General features: G+C 48.2%; 1 protein-coding gene across 3 annotated transcripts in view; it reads right to left on the bottom strand.

Moving 5' to 3' along the window:
• Positions 1 to 6,094, bottom strand: part of SEMA6C (semaphorin 6C) — a 128,950-nt gene extending 122,856 nt beyond the window's left edge. The window contains exon 1 of one of the 3 annotated variants that reach the window (XR_014505754.1): positions 5,762 to 6,094. The gene's annotated coding sequence lies outside the window, so the exon portion shown is untranslated. The remainder of the gene's footprint in view (positions 1 to 5,761) is intronic. The other 2 variants (XM_083416500.1, XM_083416499.1) reach the window with 2 other exon arrangements.
• Between the last annotated feature and the right edge of the window lie 12,076 nt (positions 6,095 to 18,170).

The raw sequence follows: 18,170 nt of genomic DNA on the forward strand, positions 1-18,170 counted from the left end.
CTTCCAACTTTACAGTTCTACGACTCTATGATCCCCTGATTAAAATAACTAATTAAAAGTGAAGCTTCATGGATTACCACAGTTTACTAGAGCAGAAGCCGAGAGCTTTGAGTTTTATTTACTTCACAAAATTTGGGGCTGCTTGATTGTAAGAAAACCTCTAAGCGGTTTGCAAGAAAACCTCTCTGGAGGCCACCACAATGGCCCTACTCAGAGGTGACCCACTTAAATAATCAAAGGTGTAACTCTTGGGAATACTAATTTCAATGGGTGGTTTCCAACTAAGTTCAGCTTAGTGTGAACCTATTGATACAGATGGATCTAAGTTGGTTGTGTTAGTCAATGGGTCTGCTCTGAGCCAGTGGGTTTGCTTTGACTGGAATTTTGACAGAGACAAATGTAAGTCCCCTGGGGTGAAAATCACAGTCTCCTAGCCTAAACTTCCACGCAGGGTTGTTGTACGGCTGACGTGTGGACTCTGGCCGTTTGGAGGAAATATTTTGAAAGCAAACACTTAAAAAAGAGGCTGGTTCTCTATTAACCTTTTATAAAAAATCAAAACCGGAAGCTGCTGCTTGAGGAATTCACTTTCAAGCATAAAAATCTTCGAGTTTATCTACCGCTCTTTCAAACGCACAGAACATTCCCTTATTCCCATCAACAGCCTTACAAAAACACCCTTGCGAGGTAGGCCTGCGCTGTTTCAATGCATTTGTTCAACAGATTAAAAATGAAAATGGACCACCAACCCCCCCAAACACACTTTCCAGGGTGTCCACACCACCAAGATTTAAGATGAAGAGACAATAGACAACTTGAATCAATAAAAACAACAACATAGTGGCCCCACCCTCCAAAGTTCTTAAAATCTCAGCAAAGTAATAAAACAGCTCCATAGAATCCTAGATTTGGAAGGGTCCACAAGGATCATCTAGTCCAACCCCCGGCTCAAACTCCCAACCCTGAGATCAAGAGTCTCATGCTCTACCGACTGAGCTATCGCCCATCAACAACCAGTAAAACAAGTTATTAGAAAGCAGAACCACAAAATGTGGAGCAGAACAAAAACAAGCCTTTGGGGTTCTCCTGAACGCCCATGCAGAGGAGGCCCACACACTTTCCTCCTTTCTAGGGAAGATATTGAAAGCCACAAGAGGCCACCACAGAGAAGTCCCTGTTTTATTTCCCTATGAACGAGAGCCTGTGATGAGGTCTGTGGCAAAGGCAACGGCGGGACCCAGGAGCTGCAGGCAAGGCTAGTCCTACTCAGAAAACTCCAGTGGCTTCCCAGTTTTTTGGGGTCACTGCCCCCTTGGCGCCATAAACTCACCCCCTTACCCTATAAAAAGCATTATTTGGGGCATGTTGCCTTGGGCAAGTTTAAGCAATGTACAAATTTAATTAAATAATAACAATTTGGAATAGCAGTTTGCACGACTCACTAGGGAAGATAACAACATGGCGACATTCAGAACAATTAACTGCACATTTGTTCAAAATCCAATTAAAACTATTTAGCTTAGTTCAAGAGAACTGATGAATTCGATCCAGTGCCACCAGCTTCTCAAAGTCTGATAGTCATTTAGCAGGAATCCTCAATGTCACATTTAGTAACTGATGTACTTCAACGCGCGGTAAATTCTTAATGCGATGGTTAGGCTTGATGGAGAAAGCAGTTTCCACTAGGTCTGGTTTAAAGCCACGTAGCAGGAGACTTGAATCATCACCTCCAGTCCCCCTGATTCTAAGTGCCCCCCTAAATTATCCCACCGCCCCCCCCCCACAAGGCAGGACTGATCACTCCGAGAACCATTGAACCAGGCCCATCAAAATCAATGGGCATCACCAACTTAGGTTCCTTCATTTCAATGGGTCTACTCAGAGTGAAAATTATTTGGAGACAACCCCTGGGTCATCTTAGGGGGCTAGGCCTGTGATTGCACCCCATGCCAAAGGGGTGAGACCACACCCCCATTTCTCCCATAACCACCCATGGACACAGACACCCAGTTCACAACTTCTCTGACAATTAAGAGAGTGCAAATCTGACACACACAAAAACCCCAAATCACCTGCTCATACGATCTGACAAAACTTTCCAGAAGTTGCCACAGATAAGGCACTCTGCCCGTGCTCAGAGACGCTGCCTTGGGTGGTGTTTCCTGTATTTCTGCGGCTGAATGCTGTGCTGGGAACTGGGTTCTAATTAAAGTTCAAAGCAAGTCCCATGCTGTCTTATAACATCACCACCACCATCATCATCATAAGAATTTATTATTTATACAGTGCCCATCTGGGTGGCTCCCAACAGAACATTAAAAATATGATAAAAGATCAAACATTAAAACTTCCCAAAACAGGGCTGCCTTCAGATTTATTCTAAAAGTCAGATAGTTGTTGATTTCCTTGACATCTGATGGGAGGGTGTTCCACAGGGTGGGTGCCACCACTGAGAAGGCCCTCTGCCTTGTTCCCTGTAACTTCGCTTCTCGGAATGAGGGAACTGCCAGAAGACCCTCAGAGCTGGACCTAAGTGTCCAGGCTGAACGATGGGGGTGGAGACGCTTCTTGAGGTATAAAGGGACCCCTGACCATTAGGTCCAGTCATGACCGACTCTGGGGTTGTGGCGTTCATCTCGCTTTACAGGCTGAGGGAGCCGGCGTACAGCTTCTGGGTCATGTGTCCAGCATGACTAAGCCGCTTCTGGCGAACCAGAGCAGCGCATGGAAACACCGTTTACCTTCCCACCGGAGCGGTACCTATTTATCTACTTGCACTTTGACGTGCTTTCAAACTGCTAGGTTGGCAGGAGCAACGGGAGCTCACCCCGTCGCGGGGATTCGAACCACCGACCTTCTGCTTGGCAAGCCCTGGGCTCTGTGTGGTTTAACCCACAGTGCCACCCGCGTCCTTCAGGTATACATTACTGTTATTCCTCAGGAGCAAAGTTTCTGGAAAGCTACAACTATTGCCATTCATTTCACATGGGCAGGTGGAGTATCAGTGGCTGTACAGATGTTGTTGGGCTGGCTCAGGGATGGTGGTGGGGGTTGGAATATGCCAACATCTGGAGGAGCAGGCCACAGGTGGCTCTCCATCCTTGGGACAGTTTAGCAACCTCTGCAGTGATCTATACAACACGCCCACAGGATTAGGCCCATCTCAGTGCATTTCACCCTCCCCACCTGGAATTAACACACCATCTCAGCCCTCAGTTGCCATCTCTGTCGCAAAGACCAGGTGGGAATGAATGAGGTTTTGGAAGGGATCGGAACCTCCAGCTCAGAAGACAAAACCTAATGGCAGCAAGAGTCTTGCTAGCACAAGGATGGAAGAATGAGGAAACCCCAACGAAAGAACAATGGCAAGAAAAACTGACGAGCTATCTGGAATTGGCTAAATTGACATACAAACTGCGTGATAAGGACAATCGTGACTTCAAGGAAGAACTTTTTACAAACTATCTAAAAAGACAACAAAAAGATTTGGACTCCTTGGCAGGTTTTGAATGAACACCCACAAATTTATTAGTTGAACATATGATAGGCAAGGCAAGGATATGTACAATTTTATAATATGCAGAGAACAATATGGGTAAAGAAAGGGGAGAGGGGAGCTGAGGGGAATGGGGAAAAATAATGTAACTAATTATTTGGACTGATAATGTGTTATGTTGTTTAATAAAAATATTTTTTTTTAAAAAAAAGAAGAAGACAAATCCTAATGAGGGCTTGCTCAGAAGTCAGCCCCGCACAGAGTTTGGCAAGGTCTGTGCACATCAAAAGAGCCCCATATCAGGAACAGGTAAAAGAGGGCCCTTTCAAAGGTCTTTTCCGCCTCACTGCCAGGAACATCAGGAGCTGCCTTCTACAGAGTCCAGCTACCTCAGCACTGCCAGCACGGACTGGCAGCAGCTGTCCAGAATTCTAAGCATTTCCCAGTTCTACCAGCCGCTGCAAATCACAGGAGGGGGAGAGAGTTCTCTTGAACTCGGGTCCCACACAGAGGAATCTTTTAGAATTTTAGAAGACATCTGAAGGCAGCCCTGCTTAGGGAAGTTTTTAACAGCGTTTGAAGTTTTATTTTGTTTTCAGCGTTCTGTTGAAAGCCGCCCAGAGTAGCTGGGGAAACCCCAGCCAGATGGGCGGGGTAGAAATAATAATTTATTTATTTATTTATCATCATCATCATCTGGTTGCCCACTGGGAGAAGAGGAAGCTGGAGAAGCCCCCCCACACACACACACTTTGTCCTGATCCAGATTCTTCAACTCAACTCAGGGAAAAACACATCAAAATTAAAACTCATTTCGTTCCGCAACATTTATATACCGCTCCATTGCATTGAAATACACAAACAAAACCAACCCCTCATCTAAGCGTTTGCAAACAAAAGATGAACCAAAGTTTGCCAAGTCTATTTACCGCAACAGGTCTACTCAGAGTAGGGCTAGCATTGGATTCAACCCTTTGTGTGTGTGTCTCTCTCCCCGCCTCCCCCCCTTTTTCTTGGATTCTGGCAGTCCCAGAAGTCAGCTGAGCCTACTTTGTCCAAGATCAATGCCACAAAAAGAGTTTCAGAGCTGGCTCCTTTGACTGCTCCCCCTCCCCCTTTCCCCTCTCCGACTACGAAGGGAGCTCAGTTACAATTCTCCAGCTGTGTGAGTTTTGGCTTCACTTAATTGTTTCAAAACAAGAGTTTTTTTGGCCGCAGGATGGGAGTCCTGGAACTCAAGCCAACTCCACACACACACACACACACTTTTTCTCTCTGTGTTGCTTGCCCCCTTCAGCGCGCACACACACCCACACCAAAATAATAGCCTGTTTATTTGGGGAGGAAAGGAGAGCCCGACTGGAAAACAAGCTCGTGGCTTGATCCCTTGAAAGTAAACCGAAGTCCCCCATGAAGACAAGAGACATAATTCGAGGATCTCAGCTCCTGCCCGTAACCACCACTTCCTCCTCCCTGCCTCTCTCGGAGGAGAAGTTTCCAAGCCAAGAGCAACAACGGAGCCGAAAGCCAAAGCAACAGAGTTGGAAGTTCACCAGGTATAATTTCGCCGTCAGCAGCTCTGGGCGAAATTTCTGACCAGGAAATTGACTTACGAGGCGCTTTGGGTTCCAAACAGTGGCGCAAGCTGAGCGAAGGAGTCGTGCAAATAGAATATTCACAGAAACACAAAACAGAATGCAATTTAAAATTCGTGTATTATCCCTTGACGATTTTGTATGCGATTTTGGCTTAACACCCAACCAGTTATTGGTTACTATTACGGACACTGCAATTGAAGCTCTGATGGGGTTGGTTTTTTTTTTTTTGGAAAAGTGACGCTTGTTCTTCTTCTTGTTAAACATCTAATGCAAAGTGCGTGCGTTTATTTATTTATTTAAAAGGCAGTGAAATCGACCAGCTTCTAAAGTTGAAACTGATTGGGGGGGTTCTGTTTCGCGATCCTCGGAGTGGATCGGAACTGACGCGCAAAGAGAGAGGGCGCGCGCTGGTTTGGGGGCTACAGGAGAACGGTTTGTTGTATTTTAAGAAGGTTGAAGAGGGGGTTGAGGGTTTGTTTTTTGTTTCCTTTTTGGGGGTGACTAGATACAAGCCACCCCGCGCGCCAGCCGCCGCCGCCGCAGCGAAAAGACCATCGCCAGAGCGCGCTTGGCAATGCAAGCCCCAAGCGCATCCTCGCCAAATGAATGCCACCCGCCTCCCGGAAAGAAAGAAAGAAAGAAAAGAAGGAGAGAGATTTTGCCTTACCTTGGGAATCCAGAAGCTCCTTTCCTCGCCTCTGCAGAGGAGAAGGGATGGGGCGAACCGTCCGAGGGGGAGGGAAGAAAGAAAGGGGTTCTGAAAAGGCAGAGCCAGTACAAAAAAAAATAAAAAATAAGGATCAATCTGGTGCAAGATTCTCTGCGCGCCTGGAGAGGACTTAAAGAATTAGATGCCTTGCGTGGAGCTCCGATGGCTGAGCTGGAGGAAGGAAAGGCATAAGGCAGGGGTGGGGGGGAGAAAGGGGGGGAAAGAGGTGGAGAGACGGCGAGAAAGCTTACAAACAAAGCCCCTGGCAAGGCACAGCCTCGTAACTCAACGCCCCAGCGCAGGCCAGCCCGCCCCTTGCAGCAGGGCGCGCCAATCTGCGCCGGGCGCCCTTGCGCGCAGCTCCGCCTCGCCTCGCCCGGCCCGGCCAGGCCCGCCTTCGCCTCCCTCCGCGGCCGCCGCTGCCGCCGCCGCGAAAGCCGGGATCGGGGCCTCCGGCGGCAGGAGGCAGGACCCGGGCACGGGGAGCAAGAGGGTCCGGGTGACCTTCAGGTTCCTCCGGATAGCAGGGCGGTGAGGGAGAGGAGGGCGCAGGATGGAGGAGGGAGACAAGGAAGAAAAAAAAAAAAAGACCCAACTCAGCACTTTGCTAATGCAAGGGGGGGGTTCGAGAGAGAGCCCTGCTCGGAGTAGACCCATTGGGGTTGGAGGGCGGGGCGGATCCGGCTTGGGGTGGCAAAGTTGCGATGGGGTAAATCGGCAAGACTTCGGCGTAGAGTTCAGACGTGGTTGTGGTTGGAGAAGCGAAGCAGCTGAAAAGGAAGGCTCTGATTTTTTTGGGGAGGGGGGGTGTTGCAGGACTGAGCCCCGCGGCAGGATTTAATTCTTAGGCCAGCCTTCCCCGCGTTAGAAGCCTTCTTTGTAGAATCATGCAGTTCTGCGGAACAATGAGGACTGGAATCTTGACTTCATTTTAAAGAGCAGTGCTGTGGTTCAGGAGTGGAACGGCTGCTCTGCGTGCAGACATTCCCTGTTCAGTCCTCCTCGTCGTCAGATAGGGTTGGGAATGTCCCCCGTCTGAAACCCCGGAGAGCTGCTGCCGGTCCGTGTCGACAGTATGGAGCTATATGGAGCATGGTCTGACGCAGGATAAAGCAGATTCCTGGCTTCCTATTTGAAAACGTTCGGAAATAGCTGCAGGATAGCTCCGCTGGTAGAGGATGAGACTCTCACTTTGAGGATTGAGGGTTCGATTCCCAAGTTGGGCAAATGGATTCTTGCATTGGAAGGGGTTGGGCTCTTTGTGGTCCTTTCTGATTCTGTAATTTCACGAGCAACACTGTGTGTCGCAGGGGTCAGCAAACTTTTTCAGCAGGGGGCCGGTCCACTGTCCCTCAGAACTTGTGGGGGGCTGGACTATATTTTGAAAAAAAATGAAATAAATTCCTATTTCCCACAAATAACCCAGAGATGCATTTTAAATAAAAGCACACATTCTACTCATGTAAAAACACGCTGATTCCTGGACCGTCTGCAGGCCGGATTTAGAAGGCGATTGGGCCGGATCCGGCCCCCGGGTCTTAGTTTGCCTACCCATGGTTAAGGAGAGCAACAGTCTAATAAAACAGGTCAACAGAAGCTGAAGAATGAATTTGTTTTCTTCCTAAGCGCCTTTCTGGGTCCTGCGGCACTTACCCAAAGAGAGCTCTTTCCCACAGCTGAGCCGCAGTGTGCCTCTGAGCATGGGCTGAGTGCAATTCCTGCATCTTCCAATAACTGTTGCCTGCCTTCCACCCATCCAGGAATGGGGCTAAGGAAGCTCAAATTATTGGAACCGTTCAGGGCCTCAAAATGACTTTAGGCAATTACTCAACACGTTTAAGCGCCCCTTGGTCAGTTGCGGACTCTACTACATTGAAGGTTTTTAAGCAGAGATTGGAAGGCGTCGGGGTGTGTGTGACTATATTGCTGAATTGTCAAAATGTCAGGGAAAACCCGGATGCATGGCAACACAATGGAAAAAGCAGCAGAAACCGCTCCTAACACTTAAAAGCACTATTTTGGGGGTGAGGTTTCCCCGAAAAAGCTCAACAATTTGGGGGTGTCAGGAATTTTGCTTTTTGAAATACGGCAACCCTAGTCATGGATGCTTTAGTTGAGATTCCTGCGATGCCGTGGGTTGGACTAGATGACCCTCGTAGGGCCCTTTCCAACTCCTGGATGATTCTGTCTCTCCTACCAGGGTCTAATTTGGGGTTGGACGAACCACACTCACAATTTCCTTGAGTGAAAAGGACATTCACTCAATGTCTAATGGTGTGAGCGGAGTCAAGTTTTGTCTGTCTCTCAGTAGCCAAATAAGGACCCTGAGGACTAGCGACTTGTTTAGTAAATAATAATAATAATAATAATAATAATAATATATTATTTATACCCCACCCATCTGGCTGGCTTTCCCCAGCCACTCTGGGAGGCTTCCAACAAAATATTAAAATACAATAGTCTATTAAACATTAAAAGCTTCCCTGAAGAGCCTTCAGATGTCTTCTAAAAGTCTGGTAGTTGTTTGTCTCCTTGACATCTGACGGGAGGGCATTCCACAGGGCGGGTGCCACCACCGAGAAGGCCCTCTGCCTGGTTCCCTGTAGCTTGGCTTTTCGCAGAGAGGGAACCGCCAGAAGGCCCTCAGTGCTGGACCTCAGTGTCCGGGCAGAACGATGGGGGTGGAGACGCTCCTTCAGGTATACTGGACCTACCTGTTTCACCAGGTGCTGCTCAAGGCGAACAAGGGGACTGAAATATAACATCAAATACAATATAACAGTTTCTCTCTCTCTCTCTCTCTCTCTCTCTCTCTCTCTATATATATATAGGTAAAGGTAAAGGTACCCCTGCCCGTACGGGCCAGTCTTGGCAGACTCTAGGGTTGTGCGCCCATCTCACTCAAGAGGCCGGGGGCCAGCGCTGTCCGGAGACACTTCTGGGTCACGTGGCCAGCGTGACATTGCTGCTCTGGCGAGCCAGAGCCGCACACGGAACGCCGTTTACCTTCCCGCTAGTAAGCGGTCCCTATTTATCTACTTGCACCTGGGAGTGCTTTCGAACTGCTAGGTTGGCAGGCGCTGGGACCGAACGACGGGAGCGCACCCCGCCGCGGGGATTCGAACCGCCGACCTTTCGACTGGCAAGCCCTAGGTGCTGAGGCTTTTACCCACAGCGCCACCCGCGTCCCGAGAGAGATATATATATATCCCCCCCAAAAAACATGTGGGGCAGAACAATGCAATCAAACCAGTAAACCAGATAAACAACCACTGCCACCAGTTAAACTGTGGCTGGGGGAATTTTTGGTCCTGTGGACATTTTTCAGTTCCCATCAGCCCCAGCTGTCTTGGCCAATGATCAGGGGTGATGGGAGTTGTAGTTCAGCAGCAACTGTAGAGCCAAGGGCCCCACCGGCCTCGAGTGAAACAAATGGAGAGAGGCCGGTGTCTGGACAGCAGGGGGAAATCGCAGGTGAGATTTCAGCTGAAGATCAGGCGCAGCATCCAAACTCTGCCTTACACAAGCTGGTGGTCCGGCAGATGTTTGGGACTACAACTCCCATCAGCCACAGCGAGCATATGCAGAACTGCTGGCTGATGGGAGTTGTAGTCCAAACCTGCAAGCCTCTGGCTTGGAGAAAATCGCACAAAGGGTGGCTAACTTGTAGCACACTGGCAGCATACAGCGCCCCAGGACCCCCAATTTGTGATTATCTCTTTTTCTTGCTCCTCATGTGGTGCCGTGCAGGCGAAAACTTTATATGACCACCCCCAGCCTCTGCCTCCCAATTTTGGAGCATTTTTAAATTTAATTTTTATTCTGAAACTGGGCTGTATCCAACCTTAGAGTAGACTCACTGAAATGGCTGGGCCTGTTTAATCTGGATCCATCAATTTCGCTGGGTCTACTCTGAGCAGCACTTAGCTCATCGCCTCCCTTCGTTTCATTCCCTGCTCCTGTGACGCAAGAAGGTTTTAGCTCTATTAATTTCAACCAGTTTACTCTGCCAGTCAGTGTAATACTGAGCTGGATGGGACCAATGTGTTGCTATATCGGGGCTAAGAAATCCCCACAGTACCAGTTCTCAAGGATCCTTGGCAGCATCCATGGCCATTTGAACTGAGGAGGTTTCTAGGTAAAGGTAAAGGTACCCCTGCCCGTACGGGCCAGTCGTGTCCGACTCTAGGGTTGTGCGCTCATCTCACTCTAGAGGCCGGGGGCCAGTGCTGTCCGAGGACACTTCCGGGTCACGTGGCCAGCGTGATGAAGCTGCTCTGGCGAGCCAGCACCAGCGCAGCACACGGAAACGCCGTTTACCTTCCCGCTATAAAGCGGTACCTATTTATCTACTTGCACTTAGGGGTGCTTTCAAACTGCTAGGTGGGCAGGACCTGGGACCAAACGACGGGAGCTCACCCCGCCGCGGGGATTCGAACCGCCGACCATAAGATCGGCAAGTCCTAGGCGCTGAGGTTTTACCCACAGCGCCACCCGCGGTGACCCTAGGAGGTTTCTAGTCCTCATGAATTGCAGGTAGGGAGCATTACTTAGCAATATGGCGTTATGTCTAGTGCTAGGCCTGCTCAGAGTAGACCCATTACAACTAATAGGCATGGCTAGCTTAGATCCATTCGTTTCATTGGGTTTACGCTGAGTAAAACTTCTGGATAATCACTTTTGTGGGTCTCCTCCTGCGATTCTGCAACTCCTAAAGGTTTTGGGTGGTCCTCCAAGGCTGACAAAATGTACTCTTAAAACAAAAAAGGCCCCACACAGAGACACATAATTTAGTGGTATGGCCCTCTGCTATGGGTCCATGTGGCCCCCAGCTTGAAAAATGTCAGCCACGCCATCCCTACAAAATGGTATGATTTGTTTGACAGTGGAACTGCCCGCCTCATGAGTTGGTGGACTCTCCTTTGCTGGGAGTTGTTCCAGCAGGGCCTGTGGGACCTTTTGACAAGATCCTGTACTACAGCCTGAGTCGGGGGTTGGGATGGATGACCACAAAGGGTCCCCTACAGCTCTGTGACTTTAGGATGAATGGGCGCCGAGAAGAAGCGTTTGCTTTTCTTCGTTATATGGAGGGAATACTTCTCCGCAGATGGTACTTGCTGTAAAATACATACCACCTTTTTTTAACCAGAAAATAAAAAAAATAGTACAAAGCCTGCTTTTTTGTTTTCCGTGAAGGCTGTTTTAGTCGCAAGCAAAATTTCAGCAATTAATCAACTGAGGGTTTCTTGAAGAAGGTGACAGCTGTGATCTAGAGAACAAACAGTGGATCTCTCTCTCTCTCTCTCCCCGATAATACATTTATTTGCTTGTTTTATTCAATCCGTTTGTCAGCTTTTTATTTGTTGCATTTATACGCGTACAGAGTTCTCCCTCACCCTCATTTCATCGTCACAACAACCCTGTGAGGTAGGCTGAGAGAAGCAGGGATTAGCCCAGGGTCACCCAGGGAGCTTGGTGGCTGAATGTGGAGATTTGAACCCAGGTCTCTCGGGTCCTTTTCCGACACCTTAAGCGCTTCACCACAACGGCTTTGTAACTGGTTCCAGTTGGAGGGTGGAATCCCCGATTCATCTTTCATAGGGTTCCCCCCATCTCTGTTTAAAGTCATAAAGTACCATCAACACACTCCGAATCATAAGTGGTGCTTTTAAGTTAAGGGTTTTTCTTTTTCAGTGAGAGAGCAGCTATAGAGCTTGAAAGCAGATTTGAAACTCTAATAAAATACCTGCCCCTAAATGCCGTTCCTTGCCACACATCAAAATAACTCGGCAGCAAATCCTCAAATATCATCAGAGCTAAAATATCATCAAAATTGGGTAGAAAAAAGAAAGGAATCTTCCTGCAGAGCATAGTTAGACTGTGGAACTCCCTCCCACAGTAGGCACTGAGGTCCACCAGCTCTCGTCAAATGTCAAACAGTTAAATATATGATTTTGAGAAGACATCTGAAGGCATCCTTGTTATAGGGAAGTTTTTGATGGTTGGTGTTTGATGTGTTTTAAATATTTTGTTGGAAGCCGCCCAGAGTGGCTGGGGCAACGAAGTCAGATGGGCAGCATATAAATATTATTATTATTATTATTATTACCCAGAGATCCCGCTGGGGATGGAACTGAAGGACTTCTGCATGCATGCGCTACTGCAGAGCTATGTCTTCCTATATAAATAGAAATGTAAGGTGTCATCACGCAGAACCTTTATCAAAAAAATAGAAGCCTTTCTTCTAGGGATAATAGGACAGGACATACCGAAAGACCAGAAGGAATTATTTATGCCTGCAGCCACAGCTGCCAGGACGTTTGATGCGCAGAAATGGAAGGAAGATACCGTCCAAACCAAGGAAGAGTGGCGAGCGAAATTAATGGACTATGCAGAAATGGCAAAACGTACAGGAAGAATAAAAAAATCAAGAAGAAAAAGAGCCTTAAATAAAGATTGGGGAAGTTATGTAGTTATTTAAAGAACTATTGTAAAAACAACAACAACAACGTTATTATTTATACCCAAGCCACTCTGGGCTGCTCCCAGCAGAATAGTAAAAGCACAATAAAGCACCAAACATTAAAAACATCCCTAAAAAGGGCTGCCTTCAGATAAAATCAAGCAGTTAAAAGTTTATGGGGGGGGGGGTAGAAAGAATCTAAAAAAGAAGTCAAGGGGGAGGTGCAGTTTAATTACTGTATTTTTTGCTCTATAAGACTCACTTTTTCCCTCCTAAAAAGTAAGGGGAAATGTGTGTGCGTCTTATGGAGCGAATGCAGGCTGCGCAGCTATCCCAGAAGCCAGAACAGCAAGAAGGATTGCTGCTTTCACTGCACAGCGATCCCTCTTGCTGTTCTGGCTTCTGGGATTCAGAATATTTTTTTTTTCTTGTTTTCCTCCTCCAAAAACTAGATGCGTCTTGTGGTCTGGTGCATCTTATAGAGCGAAAAATACGGCAAATGATTTTTCTATGTAACCAGAGAAGGGGGGGAAGGGTCGATACAAATGTAAAGGAAGATTATTGTTAAACTGAAACTGAAAATAACAGAGATCATAATATATATAGATGGATAGATAAAAGGTGGTGTCACCAGGCGGTTCGGAGTTGGCCAGCGACATGGGCAAGGGCGGAGCCCCTAGTTCCTTCATATCAAGACTCGAATACTCTACTCATTTTCTGGTAAGAAGCCCCACTGAACTCAGTGAGACTCAGTGGCGTAGCGTGGGTTGTCAGCACCCAGGGCAAGGCAAGTAATTTATGCCCCCCCCCCCGCTGCACTGTCCCTCCCCCAGATAGTCCCTCGCTCTCTCTCCGCACCGCACGCCTGGCACCCTCCCCTCCACAGTGGGCGGCGACCCGGCGGCTCGGATCGGATTCGCACAGCCAGCACTGCAGTGAGAGAGAGTGAGTGAGCCAGGTAGGGGCAGAGAGCTGCGAGTGCGAGCGTGCGAGCGTGCCCCCCCCCAGATGTTGCGCCCGGTGCGGCCGCCCCCCCTGCACCCCCCACGCTACGCCACTGGTGAGACTTACAGTACTTCCAAGTAGACATTGTGCCATCAAGACAGGTTGTGCTATTGGCCTTTCCAAAAGCTTTCGAGAGAGCGCCTTTCCTCCGCAAGCTTAGCAGTCGAGGAAGAAGAGGTTCTTTTGTGGGCAAGGAATTGGTTCAGCTGCAGGAAGCAAAGGGCAGTTCTCCCGAATGGAGAGAAGTAGAAAGTGGGAGTCCCTTAAGGTTCGGTATTGGGAGACTGTGTTTTTTATATTATCCACAAAGGATGTTTAGATAGGAGCGAGCAGTGAGGTGGCCAAGTTTGCTGAAGCTCAGGGTCGGGAAAACAAAAACAAAACAAAGAGAGAGAGGGAGAGAGAGAGAGATTGAAGGACCTCTCCTGACTGAGTGACTGGCCTGATCCAGAAAGCTCTTCTTGTGTTGGGCTTGCGGATTGGAAGGTTGGCGGTTCAAATCCCTGTAATGGTGGTGAGCTCCCATTGCTCAGTCCCTGCTCCTGCCAACCTAGCAGTTTGAAAGCACGCCAGTGCAAGTAGATAATTAGGCACCACTGCGGCGGGAAGGTAAATGGCGTTTCTGTGCGCTCTGGCACTCGTCACCGTCTTCCGTGCACCAGTAGCAGTTTAGTCATGCTGGACACATAATAATAATAGTAATAATAATAATTTTTTATTTATACCCCGCCCCTCCCGGTTCAGAAAACCAGGCTCAGGGCGGCGAACAACAAATTTAAAACCCTTAATTGATGCTACAAAAAAACAGCATAATATGCAGTATAAAACGTGAGTAACAATAAAATCAAAAATCTGTTTATGGGGAAAATCCATCCAATAAACATTAGATGATCACCAGGGCTAGCTGGCTAAATTAGTCCTATTTGGGCAATGAGGAGACATGGGGAGAATTAGCCGGAAAGCTTTCTGCGGACAAACGCCGGCTTCCTCAGCCTGAAAGCGAGATGAGCGCCGCAACCCCATAGTCGCCTTTGACTGGACTTAACCGTCCAGGGGTCCTTTCCCTTTCCCTCTTGTGTTGGAATAAATAAATCTCTATATATGGGATGATTGGAGGGGAGATGCTCTCAGATGCCTGCTGAAGACCAGAGAGAGGACTGTGGCAAAAGCACCCCCACCCCCCCAGAGGCCGGCACAACCAGGAAATAACAGGATGAGGCGTGTTCCCTGCGGAACAGGCCAAGAACCGCATCTCCTTCCCAGGCTGAGCTCATTAGTTCCAGCGAGCGGATCCATTAGTGACACTGGCAATTAAGTGTGCAAAAGCAACGGCAACGTGCGACAGCCGGCCTCTCCCCAGTGGGGGGTGGGGCGGTGAGGCACCCGTAGGAAAAATGGGCCAAGCCCCCGAGCCACCATGGGGTGCGGTCTCCAGGATTCTCGTTAAGAAAATAAAGATGGGAGCGAGTTGTTGAGCGCTGGTTTCTGGGAATCCCAGACTCTCTGATTTACAGAAGCCGTCCCGGTTTCTGATTGGATCCCAGAATGTCCCACTTTTCCTTAGGATGTCCTTATTTTCATAGGAGAAATGTTGGAGGGTATGGACCTGTGAGCCAAGAAGATAAGAAACTATACCACCTTCAGAAGACATCTGAAGGCAGCCCAGTAAAGGGAAGTTTTTGAATGCTTTATGTTTTGTTATGCTTTTCTATACTGTGTTTTTCGCTCCATAAGATGCACTTTTTTCTTCCTAAAAAGTAAGGGGTCCCTGGAGCCGAATTGCTGAGGGGCGAAAAGCAGATCATACTTTTTCTTTTTCTTTTTTGAAAGAAGGAAGTGGGTGTTGAAACAAAGCGGCTGATCGGCAAGCGATCGGGAAGGGAGATAAGGGACGCTAGCAATAAAGGAGGCTGCCTGGGAGGGGTAAAAACCCTTGGATCCTCAGGATTTTTACATTGGGTCACCCCAAATTCACCATCAGATCACATAGCATGTCCATGGCTACAGCCTGCACACACAAAAACACGCATCCACTGTTTCGTGGGGCCACAATGGCGCAAAAACGTGGTTACAAAGCACGGATCCACATGGATTCTCAGAATTTCTGCATTGGGCTACCCCAAACTCACTGTCAAATCACATGTCTGTGGCCACAGCATGAACCACAAGAATCATACATCCACTGTTTCGTTCAGAATATTTTTTCCCTTGTTTTCCTCCTCTAAAAACTAGGTGCATCTTATGGAGTGAAAAATATGGTGCATTTGGCACCAGCTTGGCTGCAGAAGTTGCCAAAAGGAGGCGTTACAAGGCACCATCCAACCCTCTTAGGGACTCCACTCTGGATTTGTGTAGGGCAGGCATAGGCAAATTCGGCCCTCCAGGTGTTTTGGGACTACAACTCCCATCATCCCTGACCGCCAGTCCTGTTAGCTAGGGATGATGAGAGTTGTAGTCCCAAAACCTCTGGAGGGCCGAGTTTGCTTATGCCTGGTGTTGGGTTTACTCCTTAGCCTTGTATTCTCCTGAAGATATCCTGCAAAGCAGCAGAGGTTTAGGGTCAGAGTTGTCCTTCTACCTTCCAAGTGAGAGCTGGACCATAAAGAAGGCTGATCGCCGAAGAATGGATGCTTTTGAATTCTGGTGCTGGAGGAGACTCTTGAGAGTCCCATGGACTGCAAGAAGATCAAACCTCTCCATTCTGAAGGAAATCAGCCCTGAGTGCTCCCTGGAAGGACAGATCCTGAAGCTGAGGCTCCAGTACTTTGGCCACCTCATGAGAAGAGAAGACACCCTGGAAAAGACCCTGATGTTGGGAAAGATGGAGGGCACAAGGAGAAGGGGACAACAGAGGACGAGATGGTTGGACAGTGTTCTCGAAGCTACCAGCATGAGTTTGACCAAAATGAGGGAGGCGGTGGAAGACAGGAGTGCCTGGCGTGCTCTGGCCCAGGGGTCACGAAGAGTCGACATGACTAAACAACAACAACCTTCCAAACAGTAGAGGAATTCCCATCTCTGACCCCTGCACAAAAATGCATACAAGGTGTGACCGGAAAGTTCGGTGAATGGAAATCGGACAGCGAGACATATTTGAACATTTGAACATACATACCTTACAGGCCTTCAAAGTAGGTCTTATGGTTAGGTGCGTCTTATGTAGCAGAAATACAGTATGTTGGAAGCCGCCCAGAGGGGCTAGGGAAACCCAGTCAGATGGGCAGGGTATAAATGAGAAAATGATGATGGAATAGGACACCCCCATCACATTTTTATCAGAGAAATGTTGGAGGGTATGGAATCCCCATTGGGGAGAGTTGCGTTCATGCCCTGGAAGAGGAATCTGGTTGGCCACTGCGAAAACAGGATGCTAGACACGAGAGTCCATTGGCCTCAGCAGCAAGAATGTTGATTGCACAAAATTGGAAGACTGGAGAAATAAAAGGAACCATGGCAAGAGAAGTGGATGAACTATGCAGAACTGGCAAAAATGACAGATTAAGAGAAAAAGACAACAGCGACTTTGAAAAAAGACTGGGAACCATTCATATTATATTTGCAGAAACAAAGAAAGGCAATAGACTTGATGGCAGTATTTAAATAAACATCCACATTATTACCATCAGAAAATAGTGAAATGTTATAGTGTATTTACTTTTATTTTTAGGTTTTTAGGCTTGATGTTGTGTTATTGAAAACTTTTTCTGTTAGGAGATAGCAAAGTGGGTGAAAAGAGAAACAAACCGGAAGCGGAAGTTGGCGGAAGCCCTAGAGGGGAGAGAGGGAGGAATATATGATATATGTTAAGAAATTGAGATGTATGTAATGAATGAAAAAGAAAAATGAATATTTTTTTATATATTTTTTTAAAGAGGGGCCATTGGCCTGATCCTGCAGGCTCTTTGTATCTTTGGATTCAGCCTGTGGGCCAAAGTTTCCCTGAATCTTAAGAGATGGAAGGGAGCAAGGAGTCATCTCAGCAAAGCAGCAATCTCACCTCAATCCCCTTTGACAGGTCCTGAAAGATCTACATTGGCTCCCAGTACGTTTCCGAGCACAATTCAAAGTGTTGGTGCTGACCTTGAAAGCCCTAAACGGCCTCAGTCCAGTATCCCTGAAGGAGCGTCTCCACCTCCATCATTCTACCCGGACACTGGGGTCCAGCGCCGAGGGCCTTCTGGCAGTTCCCTCACTGCGAGAAGCCAAGTTACAGGGAACCAGGCAGAGGGCCTTCTCGGTAGTGGCGCCCGCCCTGTGGAACGCCCTCCCAGCAGATGTCAAGGAAATAAACAACCATCTGACTTTTGGAAGACATCTGAAGGCAGCCTTGTTTAGCGAAGTTTTTAATGTTTGATCTTTTATTCTGTTTTTATCTGTTGGGAGCTGCGCAGAGTAGCTGGTGAAACCCAGCCAGATGGGCGGGGTATAAAGGTAAAGGGACCCCTGGCCATTAGGTCGAGTCGTAGCCAACTCTGGGGTTGCGGCGCTCATCTCGCTTTACTGGCCGATGGAGCCGGTGTACAGCTTCTGGGTCATGTAGCCAGCAGGACTAAGCCACTTCTGGCGAACCAGAGCAGCGCACAGAAACGCCGTTTACCTTCCAGCTGGAGCGGTACCTTTTTATCTACTTGCACTGGTGTGCTTTCGAACTGCTAGGTTGGCAGGAGCAGGGACCGAGCAACTGGAGCTCATCCCGTTGCAGGGATTCGAACCGCCGACCTTCCGATCGGCAAGTCCTATTATTATTTTCGGGGGGGGGGGTCAGTTTCTTGGTCTGGATTTGGGGAGCGCAGTGGCAAAGGTGACGGCAACCGCCAAAGTTTTCCACGAGCAAGTCTTCCTGCGTGGTTCCTCACTGAAGCTACAGACCTTTGGCTTGTATTTCCAGCTTGGCTTCTC

The sequence above is a fragment of the Podarcis tiliguerta genome, assembly GCF_965153285.1.
Source record: "Podarcis tiliguerta genome assembly, chromosome: 16".
Taxonomy (NCBI): Eukaryota; Metazoa; Chordata; class Lepidosauria; order Squamata; family Lacertidae; genus Podarcis; species Podarcis tiliguerta.